Here is a 13,438-nt window from a genome sequence, read left to right as displayed (position 1 = left end):
CTCTTGCTTATTAAACCTGCCACCTACCAATCTGGAATGGCCCGCCTCTTTCTTCTGTCTCTCCTTGCTTTCCGATTATGGGGATCAGTTTATGAACCAACAATGATCTTTCTCCTTGACCAGCCTTCTGCCATAATCTTTTGGTGATTTCGGTATTCTTTTTGGTGGCCCTTTTCACCATGAAGCCTCAACTCTATGTCTTATATCCCTATACTCTCAAGGGCAATCTCATCATCGCTTGAAATGGATTCATCCCTAGGATCTAAATCTTGACATGTTCTCTTAATCATGGCTTACTTTTCACTTCCCTCACTTCTGCTGGCTTTTTTTTGCATCCTCATTGTGACTTCTTCATCTTTGGATCTTTCCTGGTTTATTAGCCCATGATCTTTCTACCACTGTACCAAGTCAGCCATTTCACTGATATCACCATGCCCAGGCCTAGCTCCCTCCATTGCTGGCTTTGTTGGAAAGAGATATGAGACACACAGATTGGTTGCACTGTAGATGGTTACTTTCTGTGTTCTGGGGAGTTTGCTGGTCCAGCAGTCTATCACAGATGTCTTCTTGATGTCATATTGTATTATCCCCAGTGGCTTTTACAGACTTCTCCTAATTTCTGTGGTCATCCTTCAAAAGTCTGTCTTGACCTCCTTCTCTCTACCTTCTCCCTTCAATACCTACAACTCTTCAACATCAACTACTACTTATAAGCAAATGGCCCTTAAATTTTCTGTTATTGGCTTCAGTCTTTTTTCTGAGATGCCAACTCATGTTCACCATCTTTTTTCTTTTTTCACCCCTAAAACCAGCTACTTATCCTTACTTCTCAATTTGTTAACTAATGTGTTGAATGGGCAGCACTTGTGGAGTATAAACTTAAGGCTTATTTCATTACTTAATGTTCCTTTCAACCCCTTTTGAAGGGGTGGTCCATCTTCTGCCAGGGGGTAAGGGAGATTGATAAGTCTTCTATGCATTCTTAGATAGTAGAAAGCCCTAAGTTATAAAACACAGTTGGCTATGGATTTTAGAATATCTAGTTATGGACACATCAGTTTTCATTCAAGCATTTCTTCCCCAGTGAGGGCCAGCTATAGGGGGGCCATATGCCTTTGGGGTAGGGGTCACTATAAGCTTCTTTTCTCAGTTATCTCCATCTAGTCTCACTAGCTATTGTTTCTCAATCCACCAGAATTGAAAGAGACTGGAAAGGAGAGTAAGAGAACAGTAACATTTTTACTTAATAGGTGTGCCGTGAGATGGCCTCATGCTTTCTGGGTGGGCAGATGTTTACATTTGGTTCTTTTTCTTGCGGGCATTTCTGTGGGCTCTTACATCCTGTTCTGGGCCCCTTCGTTACGCTGTGTGTGAATGGTGCCTCTCCATCAGTTGGCAGCTGCTGATCTGCTCTTGACTTCTGCCTCAGTATAAATTCTTCAGCCAAGTATTGTTGGGCTTCTTTGGCCTGGAAAGCCATCCTATAGGGCAAGATCCCTTTTTATAATGGCTCCAGGCTCATGTTCTTGCTGTGGTCCCCAGGATTCATGTATATATGTATTTTTTAATCTAAGGAAGTTCCATCACTTTCCAGCTGTAACTCTACTCTGAATGCTCTAGTTTTCTCAGGGAGAATCCAAACCCTGTTCCCTGTGTCTTTTACCTGCCAGGAATACATGTCAAACTGAGTGATGCCTTTAAAGCCCTTCTCACTGGGCTTAGGATAAAGGGAAAGCACTTCCTATTCCTTCCCTTAAACGTATGTCTGTGTTACAGCTGAGCTGGAAAACCAGATAAATCCTCACAAATTCTCAAATCTCCTTACTCTTGAGTCTTTTATATTCTTAAAATTTTTTTTTAATGTTTATTTATTTTTGAGACAGAAAGAGAGCACGAGCAGGGGAGGGGCAGAGAGAGAGGGAGACACAGAATCTGAAACAGGTTCCAGGCTCTGAGCTGTCAGCAGAGCCTGATGCGGGGCTTGAACTCACAAATGGTGAGATCATGACCTGAGCTGAAGTCGGACACTCAACTGACTGAGCAACCCAGGCACCCTGAGTCTTTTATGTTCTTGATCTGAATGAGGATCCCCAACAGTTGCATTACTGATTCTTTGGTATTTTCTTTGAAAATTTGTATGTAGTCAGTCTACCTCACATATCTCTCCTTGGCATCTGATATCTCTCATTAGCTCAGGGCCTCAAAACTTGTAATTTAACATCTAGTTTCATATGCTTCCCCCTGCCATGCTGGTTTGAAGTCTGAGTCATTTGTGAGTCACCCTTTTTTCTTAACTCCCACATCCTATTAGTGAATACATTCTACTGATTTACTTTTCAAACCCCCTGTCCCCTCTCACTGTGAACACTCCACCCCAGGGTTTCATTGTCTCTTGTTGCACTTTGGCTAGTGGAGAGGAGGCAGTGTGATCTGGGAGGTGTTTGTGCTCTGGGCCCAGATTAACTAGGTTTGAATTGGAGCCCTAATATTTGTTAGCTGAGTAACTTCTACTAAAGTTACTGAATTTCTCTGAACCTCAGTTTTCTCATCTGAAAAATGGGGATAACTGATGAATGGATAAAGAAGATGTTTATATATACAATGGAATATATTGGCAATGAGAAAGAATGAAATATGGCCTTTTGTAGCAACGTGGATGGAACTGGAGAGTGTTATGCTAAGTGAAATAAGTCAGGCAGAGAGAGACACATACCATGTTTTCACTCTTATGTGGATCCTGAGAAACTTAACAGAAGACCATGGGGGAGGCAAAGGGGGAAAAAAGAGTGAGAGAGGGAGAGAGGCAAACCATAAGAGACTCTTAAAAACTGAGAATAAACTGAGGGTTGATGGTGGTGGGGGAGAGGGGAAAGTGGGTGATGGGCATTGAGGAGGGCACCTTTTGGGATGAGCACTGGGTGTTGTATGGAAACCAATTTGACAATAAATTATATATATATAAAAATAAAACTGGGGAAAAATGAAAAAAAAATGGGGATAATATTAACTACTTCATAGGGATGTGTGAGAATTACATGTGATAAAAAATGTAGAGTTCCTTGAACATAAAAAGGCTCAATAATTGTTAAGGAATGTGATTCTTGTTATAATTGTCTTTGAATTCTTGTGTCCGTGTTCAGTCTTACTCCTTTAGTTCATCTCAGACAGTACTATCTATGGTATAATATTTGCAAAATTGCAAGCAAAATTCCCATCCCTGTCTCTAGGCTGTGAGTAGTCTCTGGGCTTGGCTACGTGACTTGCTTTGGCCAATGAGACGATAGCAAATGTGTCACAAGCAGAGATTTGAAAAGTGTTTGCTTATCTCTTGCTGCTGGGACCCTTCCTGCTACCATGGGGAAAAGCTTGGCTAGAATGTTGTAGACACATAATTCAGTGGGCATGCCAGCACCAACCACCAGAGGTAGGCCAATCTAGACCAATCAGCATATGCAGCTGATTGCAGCCACAGGAGTGAGCCTAGGCAGGAACACAAAAGAATTACCCAACTGAGTGCAGCCCAAATTGCCAACTCATTGAATTTTGAACTAATGAATTATTGCTGTTTTAAGCCACTGCATTTGAGATAGTTTGTCACACAGCAACAGGTAATTAATATAGTACCATGTTCATTATTTTAAAGAACAGCTCTAATTGTCTTTCTGTTCAGGTGACTATTCTGGTTTACATGTGATAGTCTTAATTTATATCTGATGTCCTTGCATTAATAATACTCTCTTTAACTCTTGAAATTGCTACTTATTTTTTTTTTAATTTTTTATAATCTTTCATTTTTTGGGGAGAAAGAGAGTGCACGTTCATTTGAGTGAGTGCAGGAGGGGCAGGGGAAGAGGGAGAGAGAGAATTGCAAGCAGTTTCCATGCCCAGTGTGAAGCCTGATACAGGGCTGATCACCCTCATGACTGTGAGACCATGACCTGAAGCAAAATCAAGAGTTGGATGCTTAACTGAGTGAGCCACAGGTGCCCCTCAAAATGGCTAGTTTGGATGACACACTAAATAGTCACTCTACTTCTCAAAATTATTCCTATTGCCTGTTGTTTTAAGTGAACTCCTTGGATTAGTGTTCAACAACTTCTATTAGCTGGTTTCAACTTATGTCTCAAACAAAGTCTTTTTCCCTATTCCAAGCTTCAGAAAAATTGGGCTACAGTTGGATCTCCAACATAACCTGTACTTTCCATCCCTGCATCTATTACCTTCCTTATATTGTTTCCCATGTTTGCTGTTTTCTTCATACATCTTAAACTCCTAGTACATCCTTGAAACTCCTTGTGAAGCATAACTTCCATGACACCTTGTTCATTTCCCTTAGTCGGATGTTGGATGGCTGACCCAATATCCATTCCTAGTACCTTCTCCCAAGCCATCTACAGTGGTGGTTACAATGAGCCTCATCTGATAATACCTTGGGAAGTTTATTCTCTCTTTGGGTAGTTTTAATCACCTTGTGTAGCACAATAGCACCTATAGACATTATGTAAATTGTCAGATCCTTGAAGGCAGAGAGTGTATCTTACTCATCTTGTAATCTCCCAACAGTGCCTAGTGGCCTAGTGTAGTACTAGAAATATAGATAATCAATAAATGTTTATTGAGTTGATTGCAGTTTTGCTTAAAGATTGAGGCCAACATCAACTGCCGTGTTTCTCTGTGCAAAGTCTTAGATTGAATTCCTTAGATTGGACACTGAGATGGGAATAGTTGCATACAGAAGATTGCTTTTGGGTGACACTCCTGAAAGGAAGTGAGGATGACAGGATTAGACAGAGGGAGTAGCTGACCTGAACATGGTTGCAGTCAGGCTTCAGTTAATCCTATGTGAGCTCTTGAGCAGGGTTGGCTTTTCAGAGTTGTCTACTTTTGAGGCAGAGGGATTTCCTAAGCCCACTTCTTTGATGGTTTAATTTTAGGGACTCCTTTTAGAGTTCTTTGGTCTTCTTCCTAGGTATCAGGCCAATAGTCTACTGCCCACTGAGGTTGGCATTCCTACCTTTTGGATATCTTCTCCCCACCATCTTTTGCTGCTTACAATCTGCTGTGGGTTGAAAAATATTATTTCTCATCTTCTTAGAATTTGGTCTAACTTAGGAGTTGGCAAACTTTCAATGTAAAGGCCGAAGGCATTGTGGACCGTACAATTTCTGTTGCAGCTACTCAACTCTGCTGGTATGTGCAATAGACAATATGTGAACAAGTGAGCATAGCTGTGTTCTAATAAAACTTTATTTACAAAAACAGGTGGCAGACTAGATTTATCCATAGGTTCTAGTTTGCTGACTCCTGGTCTAAGTTAAGACTAAGTCAATTCCAAGTGATAACTTATTTCCCATAAATAAAGTGCAGTGTTTTTAGTGCATGGAGTTTGGGAATAAGTTTTTTGTTTCTCTGAGGGGTCGAGAGACTTCCTTCTGGAATTCTTTGTTCAGAATAGTTAAGATTACTGATGAAGCGACTTATCTCTAAAGAAGAAATGTAATTCTTTAATGTGTTTTATTTTTGTGCCTCTGCTTTTGTTTGGTGAGAATGTTTCATAAAAACTTTTTTCTTCATTATTTTAACATTATTTTTAATTCATCTAAATAGTAGTATTAGAATGTGTTTGCAACCCGAATATGAGTAAAAAATGATCGTAATGATTTGTATTCAAGGTTGGTTCTAAACTTTCCTATTTTTTATTCTTTTGTGAAAACATGAAGTCCTTTATTTGTGAAAAGCAAATTCATAGTTGGAATATTTCTTCGGGAAAGAAAGTCAGTTGTTCAACTCAGTAATTCCATGTTTAAAATCCAGTTACTGAAATGAAAGTTACACTTCCTGAAATGGGAATAAGGGTTCATTGCCTGGGGGGCTTCAGTGATGGGAATAGAAGAAAGAGGATGGAGCTTAAGCAAGCACGTGATCATGGTTGACTGTTGATAAATGGAAACATCAGAGAAAGTGCATCCTTAAGTCTTTCCCTTATGAGGACAATAAAACTACTTTCAAAAAATCACTAGATAAAAATAATTTGAAAAATCAATAGCCTATGCTATGAATGTGGCCACCTTGGAAGGCCACATAAGCAGAACTTTGATATCTTTGGAGTCACTTTCTAACGAGATTCTGCCTTTTACGGCTTTTCACTGCACAGTTTTGAAAATAATTTCCAGGCTTTTTTGAGTTGTGCAACTTTTATTTGATTCTACAATATCCAATCATTCACTCTTCCTCTATTATATTGTAAGATATACATGAATTAAAAATTTGTTAAGAAAACTCTAGTACATCATTAGGTCAAGATTTTGTGGTTCACTTTCTAGTATGTTGAAGACATTGAATGGGTTATGTTTCTCAAAAAGGCTGTCTAGAGTAGTTTTTCTTAAGCTTTTTGTCTTAGGAACACTTTGTACTCAAAAATCATTAAGAATTTCAAAGAGTTCTTGTTTATGTTTATGTTGTATCTATCAATACATATTGTACTTGAAACTAAAGTTGAGAAAATTATATTTCTTTATTAATCCATTTAAAAATAACAGTAAATAAATCTAATGTTAACATAAATAGCTTTTATAAAGGCAATATAGCTATATTTTTCCAAACAAAAACATGTGAAAAAAATTTTTTTAATGTTTTAATTTATTTTTGTGAGAGAGAGAGAGACAGAACACAAGCAGGGGAGGGGCAGAGAGAGAGGGAGACACAGAATCTGAAGCAGTCTCCAGGCTCTGAGCTGTCAGCACAGAGCCCTTTGTGGGGCTTGAACTTGTGAACTGCAAGATCATGACCTGAGCTGAAGTTGGACGCTTAACTGACTGAGCCACTCAGATGCCCCCCAAACAAAAACATTTAATGAGAATGGCATTGTTTTACATATTTTCAGATATCTTCAATATTTTAATGGAAGACAGATGGATTCTCACTTCTGTTTCTATGTTGAGTCTGTTGTGATATTGTATGTTATATAGTTTGGAAAACTACCTTCATGAGAGAATGAAGGTGAAAAAGGCAAGTAATGTAATATTATTATGAAAATAGTTGTGACTTTGAGGACCCCCTCTGAAAGGGTCTGAGGGACCCTGAGAGCTCCCTGGACCACACTTTAAGAATCATTGGCCTAGAGGGAAGTTACTAGATCCCAGTGTTGCATGTTCTTTATTGCAGGGATGCTTCTCAGGCTCCCACTAAGAAGCCATTTAACCTTATTTCATATATAATCTCAACATACTTGATTATTTTGTTCCTGAGTCCCTGACAGATTAGAAGCTAGAGGATGTGGAGTTCTAACATCCTAGACCCTGAGGAGTGGTAGAGGACAGCAAGGAAAGAGACAGAAATACTTCAAAAACAGGCACTTAAAAACCCAACAGGCATAATATACTCTGTATAAGAAGGAAAAACAGGGGCGCCTGGGTGGCTCAGTTGGTTGTGTCATCAGACTCTTGATTTGGGCTCAGGTCTCTGAGCCCCACATCGGGCTTCAGATTCTCTCTCTCTGCCCCTCCCTCCCCTGCTGGCAGGCACGTGCACTTTCTCTTCTGTCTCTCTCAAAATAAATAAACTTTTTATAAAAATATAATTTATTGGCAAGTTGGCTAACATACAGTGTATTCAGTGTGCTCTTGGTTTTGGGGGTAGATTCCTGTGATTCATCGCCTACATAAAACACCCAGTGCTCATCCCAACAAGTGCCCTCCTCAATGCCCATCACCCGTTTTCCCCTCTCCCCCACTGCCCCCATCAACCCTCCATTTGTTCTCTGTAATAAATAAACTTTTTTTTTTTTTTGAAAGGAAGGAAAAACAATTATGTTGTTTGGGGAAGACTGCAGAGAGAAGTTTCTTCCTGAATAATCCCGCAGACCCTTCGTAGATTTCATGGCATTAAAGTTTCTGGAACTGGGGGTTCCTTCTCCTCCTAGCAGATGGTACTGGACATAAACACGATTTCCTTAAGGCCTCCAGGTGCCGGGCAGCTGATTGCTTATGCCAGCTTTCCCCCAAGGGTGGCATCTAGACTCAGTTTGTCCCCATTACAAGACTGTTCCGTAGTTCCTCTGTAAAAGGTGAAGTAGTGAAGGTCTGGAGCCCGTAGCACAGCCTCAAGCTGTGTTCACTGTGCTTGGCCCAGGCTGTACCATGGGCCGTTGAGCAAACAAGAAATGGTGTAGTACTTACCCTTCTGCTCGTGAATTCCAGTTGATACCAGGTGTCGTCACTGGTGTTTGCTACAGCCCTTTGCTCCATACACTGGGGTTGGGGGCAGCCAAAGCAGTATTCCATGGACTTTTAACTTAGGTGGAATTTTCCATGTTTCAAGGATCCTGGATAAATGAAGCATAGTAATATATTCTGTCGCTTAACTGGAGTAGAAAGTCTCAAAAGCTAATGACTTGGACGTTTAAACACATTGATTGCAAGTATTTGAAGAGTTCTTTTTCCAATACCCTCTTCCAGTCCACCAAATAAATTGGTGGTTAGATAAGAGGGGTAAAAGGAATAAGAGGTTCCAACACTTATATTTAATAGTTAAGAAAACATCTTATGCTTTTGAAACATTTTCAAAGTAAATTTTTTTTTCCCTCTGGCTTCTAGACAGCTTTTCAGAATACAAAGTCCCAGCATGAAGTTCCTGTGCTTAGTAATGTTGCTGTGTACCTATTTAAAAATCTGTCCCAATCATGTTTGCCCTAGGTCAGAACTAAATCAAGTAGATTTCCAGCAATTCCCCACCTCTAGGTTTTCTGAAGTGTGCTCTATAATTTTTGATAAATAGTTCTAATTTCAGTGCTGCACTAGCCTAAAAATAGTGTTTAATCTTTTTTTAAATGTTTATTTATTTTTGGGAGACAGAGGGAGACACAGTGTGAGCAGGGGGAGGGGTAGAGAGAGGGAGACACAGAATATGATGCAGGCTCCAGGCTCTGAGCTGTCAGCGTGGAGCCCGACACGGGGCTCAAACTCACAGACCATTAGATCATGACCTGCGCCCAAGTCAGATATTTAGCTGACTGAGCCACCCAGGTGCCCCTCAAGCATTTTATTTCTTTTATTTTTATTTTTATTTTTATTTTTGGGACAGAGAGAGACAGAGCATGAACGGGGGAGGGGCAGAGAGAGAGACACACACAGAATCGGAAACAGGCTCCAGGCTCTGAGCCAGCAGCCCAGAGCCCGATGCGGGGCTCGAACTCACAGACCGTGAGATCGTGACCTGGCTGAAGTCGGACGCTTAACTGACTGCGCCACCCAGGCGCCCCTCAAGCATTTTATTTCTAATGCATAATTTCTTAAGTAGGTATACCAAAATGAGGGTGGAAACCAAGACATGGAATCCAGGAAATGTGGGCTTCAATATAGCAAATAAATAAAGAAAAGAACTCCTACTTTTACAAATAATGGGGTGCTAAGATGGTAGCTGTACATTAGGCCTGGAGAGCAACCAGTACATTTTGGAGCAGGAGGATATGGAAGACTTTAGGAGGTAAGTTTCTAGAGAAAATAGAATGGAACTAATAGTTAACTGTATTCATATGACCATGTGGAAAATAGTATTGAAAGGAGTTTTATAAATTTATTTGGGAGTTTGAGGGAGAACTAATGATAGAATATAGAAAATATAAAATGAAAAATTAGCCAATAAGCCAAAACTCTGTAAGTGGTACATGAAAGGGACTATAGTACAATGATTGGCTCGGTACAAATCAATGTTCACATAACTCTCAAAGGAAACAATCAATGTTGATTTAACTGTATATTTGTTGTTAATATATTGTATGGGAGAAAGGAAAGGAATGAGTTATGTAAGAGATTGTCAAGGCAGGAAAGTTTAAAGAGCTAAAAATCTTACCAATCATAATAGAAATTCAATAGAATAGAGCTAAAATGGATAAATTCATTGATATCAGCATGGGCATATCATTTGTAAAGATTGAGGTAAATAACAAGGAATTGCTGGAAGTGTTTAAAATGTTTCTTTGGGGGTGCAGGATTAAAGAATGAATGGGGTGCGACTGATGTCTCCTGCTTTATCTTATTTTAAAGCCAATTTCTGATAACTGATATCTGGATCATCTGTTGGTCTGTTTCTATCATCTGTTTTTTGCTCTCTTGAGCCTGTCTCTTGGCTTACGTGAAAATTTTTGATTAACTGACAGACATTGTGTATGAAAAATTATAGTCACTTGGGTGATGTTATCTTTGCCAAAAGAAGGTTTTAAAAGTTTCTGTGGGGCACCTGGGTGGCTCAGTCAGTTAAGCAGCCGACTTCGGCTCAGGTCATGATCTTGTGGTCCGTGAGTTCAAGCCCCGCGTTGGGCTCTGTGCTGACAGCTCAGAGCCTGGAGCCTGTTTCGGATTCTGTGTCTCCCTCTCTCTGACCCTCCCCTGTTCATGCTCTGTCTCTCTCTGTCTCAAAAGTAAATAAACGTTAAAAAAAAAATTAAAAGTTTCTGTTATGCAGTTAAAGTACATTGTTTTAATTCACTCACTGAGTTGATTTGAGATTGGGTGTCAGTTTGTGAAGTCTGATCTTTTTAAATTCAACCCTACTTTTAGGCTACAATCTTTTAGAGGTCCAAATTAAATCTGGGGATATTTACTCAAGCCCTTCCACCTTGATAGTTGTGAATTCCAGGTTTTTTGAGATCATTGATAGCTCATTCCCCCCCTCCCCCCCCCCCACTCTCTTACAGGTTTCTCCTAGGAGAATTTTCTTAATAAGGAACCTACACCTGAATTTTTGGCAGAGGTTCTGCCTCTGGAAAATAAGACAGAAGTAAGACTTATGGACAAGTAAACCCATCTCTCCTTGAAAAAAAATTTTTTTTTGATATTTTTATTTATTTTTGAGAGAGAGAGAAATAATGAACTGGGGAGGGGCAGAGAGAGAGGGAGACAGGACCCAAGATGGGCCTCACACTTTGAGCAGAGAGCCCAATGCGGGGCTCAAATTCAAGAGAGATGAGGTCATGACCTGAGGTGAAGTCAGACGCTTAGCTGACTGAGCCACCCAGGTGCCCCTAAACCCATCTCTTAATTATACTCAGACCAAAACAACTCCCACATTTCTGTTTCTATCTTGAAGACCATGAAAAACTAAACTTCATTTTATTTTACTTGTATGGTTTATTTTATAGCTTCCCATTTATTTCTGATTAAGCAGAAGTTGGGAAAGAAGTAAAGGAAGAAATGCAGGCTTAGATCAATTGTCAGATACTTTGGTTTCCCCTATTTGGCTTAGCCTAACTCTGTTATGAGAAAGCCACAGTTAGGGCTTTCCATCTAAGTGTTTTCCTAAAGACACTGACTCCAAAACATTTGTACTTTTTACTCATAAGTTTTCAGTATGCTGTGCATATCTGGAATTTGCTTTTACATCCATGTAATTTTTTCTTTTTCATTTGGGCACAGCTCATCTGTTAGTGGGCTTCCTGTAGGGTATGAGACTCACTGATCATGATCTCGGAGCAATACTGGGGATCCTGTAAGTTCCAGGATATTTTTTTGTATTATCCTTAGAGACATAATAATAATAATAATTAGTGTGTGCATAAGTGCACAAAAGCAAGAAAGGGGTAGAGGGAGAGGGAGAGAATTATTTTTTTTAAGGTTTTTATTTATTTCTTTTGAGAGAGAGGAGAGAGTGCATGTGTATGGGGGAGAGTCAGAGAAGAGAGGGAGAGAATCTTAAGCTCCATGCTCAGCACAGAGTCTGATGTGACTCAGGGCTTGATCTCGATGACCATCAGATCAAGACCTGAGCAGAATCAAGAGTCAGACGCTTAACCAACTGAGTCACACAGGCACCCTAGAGACAAAATAATTTTAGTGACTGTTTTCCTTCTACTTGCATTTTGATCTCAAGAAAAGCAAAATTATTTTCCTGACGATCCCTTAATCTATATTCATTGAAAGAGATTTAGCACAGAATATCAATAAAAGAGATTTAAAATAAATGTTGAGGGTGCCTGGGTGGCTCAATGGGTTAACTGTCTGACTCTTGAGATGGGCTCAGGTCATGATCTTGCAGTTGTAGGATCCAGCCCTGCATCAGGCTCTGTGCTGGCAGTGTGGAGCCTACTTGGAATTCTCTCTCCCTCTCTCTCTGCCCCTCCTCCACTCGCTTGTGCACTTTGTCTCTCTCAAAATAGGTAAATTTAAAAAAATGTTGCACAAAAAATGTAGGTGGGATTCTATAGAATCAGTGCTTCACAGTTTACAGTGACTTCTCATTTATGGCTTTGGGACAACTTATTTTTGTAACCGTTTGCAGATGAGGAAACTTGGTTCAGAGAGTCACCCAAGCATCTGCCTATGGAAAAGCTGTGCCTGGAGGCCAGGGTTTACTGACATTTAATCTAGCTCTTTCTACCACTCATAAGCTAAGTGTGGAGGTGGTGTAGATTTAGTGGCTAGAATCTAGGCTCTGAAATAATTCTGCATGGCTTCAGATGTCACCCCCATAACACACTAATCATGGAGTCTTGGGAAATTATGAAGACTCCCCAAATGTTAGTTTCCTAACCTTTAAATTAGGATTGATCTAAAATTCATATAGAAGATAAAATATAAATACTGGGCAGCATACTTAAAGATGTTGGAGATAGGGATTTGGTCTATCTGATAGTAAGTCTACTTAAAAAAATATTATATTAGTGTAGTATTAGCCTGAGGATAGACCACCAAACTAAAAAAGCAGAATATACAGTCTAGAAACAGACCCACAATATGTGGGTACTTGCGATAAATCAAAGGTAGCATTACAAATCAGTGGGGAACACATAGATGGAGTAGTTAGTTAAGGGGGATCAGGTAATTCACTGTCCATGTTGGATAAGATCATATTAGATAAGATACTTTACACTGTATATGAAGATAAATTCCAGGTATACTAAACCGTGAATGTGGAAAGAAAACATTTTGAAGAAAATACAGAAAATTATTGTGATACTGAGGTAGAGAAAGGTTTCTTATACAAAGTATAAAAAGGACACACATACATGGAAGGATTAATATAAATTTATTATTATTTTTAAAGCATGTATATTTATTATTTTTTAATGTTTATTTTTGAGAGAGAGAGAGAGAGAGAGAGCACGAATGGGGGAGGAGCAGAGAGAGAGGGAGACACAGAATCCGAAGTAGGCTCCAGGCTCTGAGCTGTCAGTACAGAGCCTGATGTGGGGCTCAAACCCACAAACTGTGAGATCATGACCTGCACTGAAGTCGGATGCTCAACCGACTGAACCACCCAGGCACCCCTAAAGCATGTATATTTAAAAACAAATATTTAAAAACAAAAACTTCTGTTCAATGAATGATACTATAAGGAGAGACAAGCTCATACTAGAAGATATTTACAGTACATATAACCAACAGAGGAATAGAATTAGAATGTATAAAGAACACAAATTAAGAAAAAGGCAAACAACTCAGTA

The sequence above is a fragment of the Lynx rufus genome, unplaced genomic scaffold (genome assembly GCF_022079265.1).
Source record: "Lynx rufus isolate CCGP_SWC_20201006 ecotype Redwood Valley unplaced genomic scaffold, mLynRuf1.p SCAF_5, whole genome shotgun sequence".
NCBI lineage: Eukaryota > Metazoa > Chordata > Mammalia > Carnivora > Felidae > Lynx > Lynx rufus.
This window is presented reverse-complemented; position numbering follows the sequence as displayed.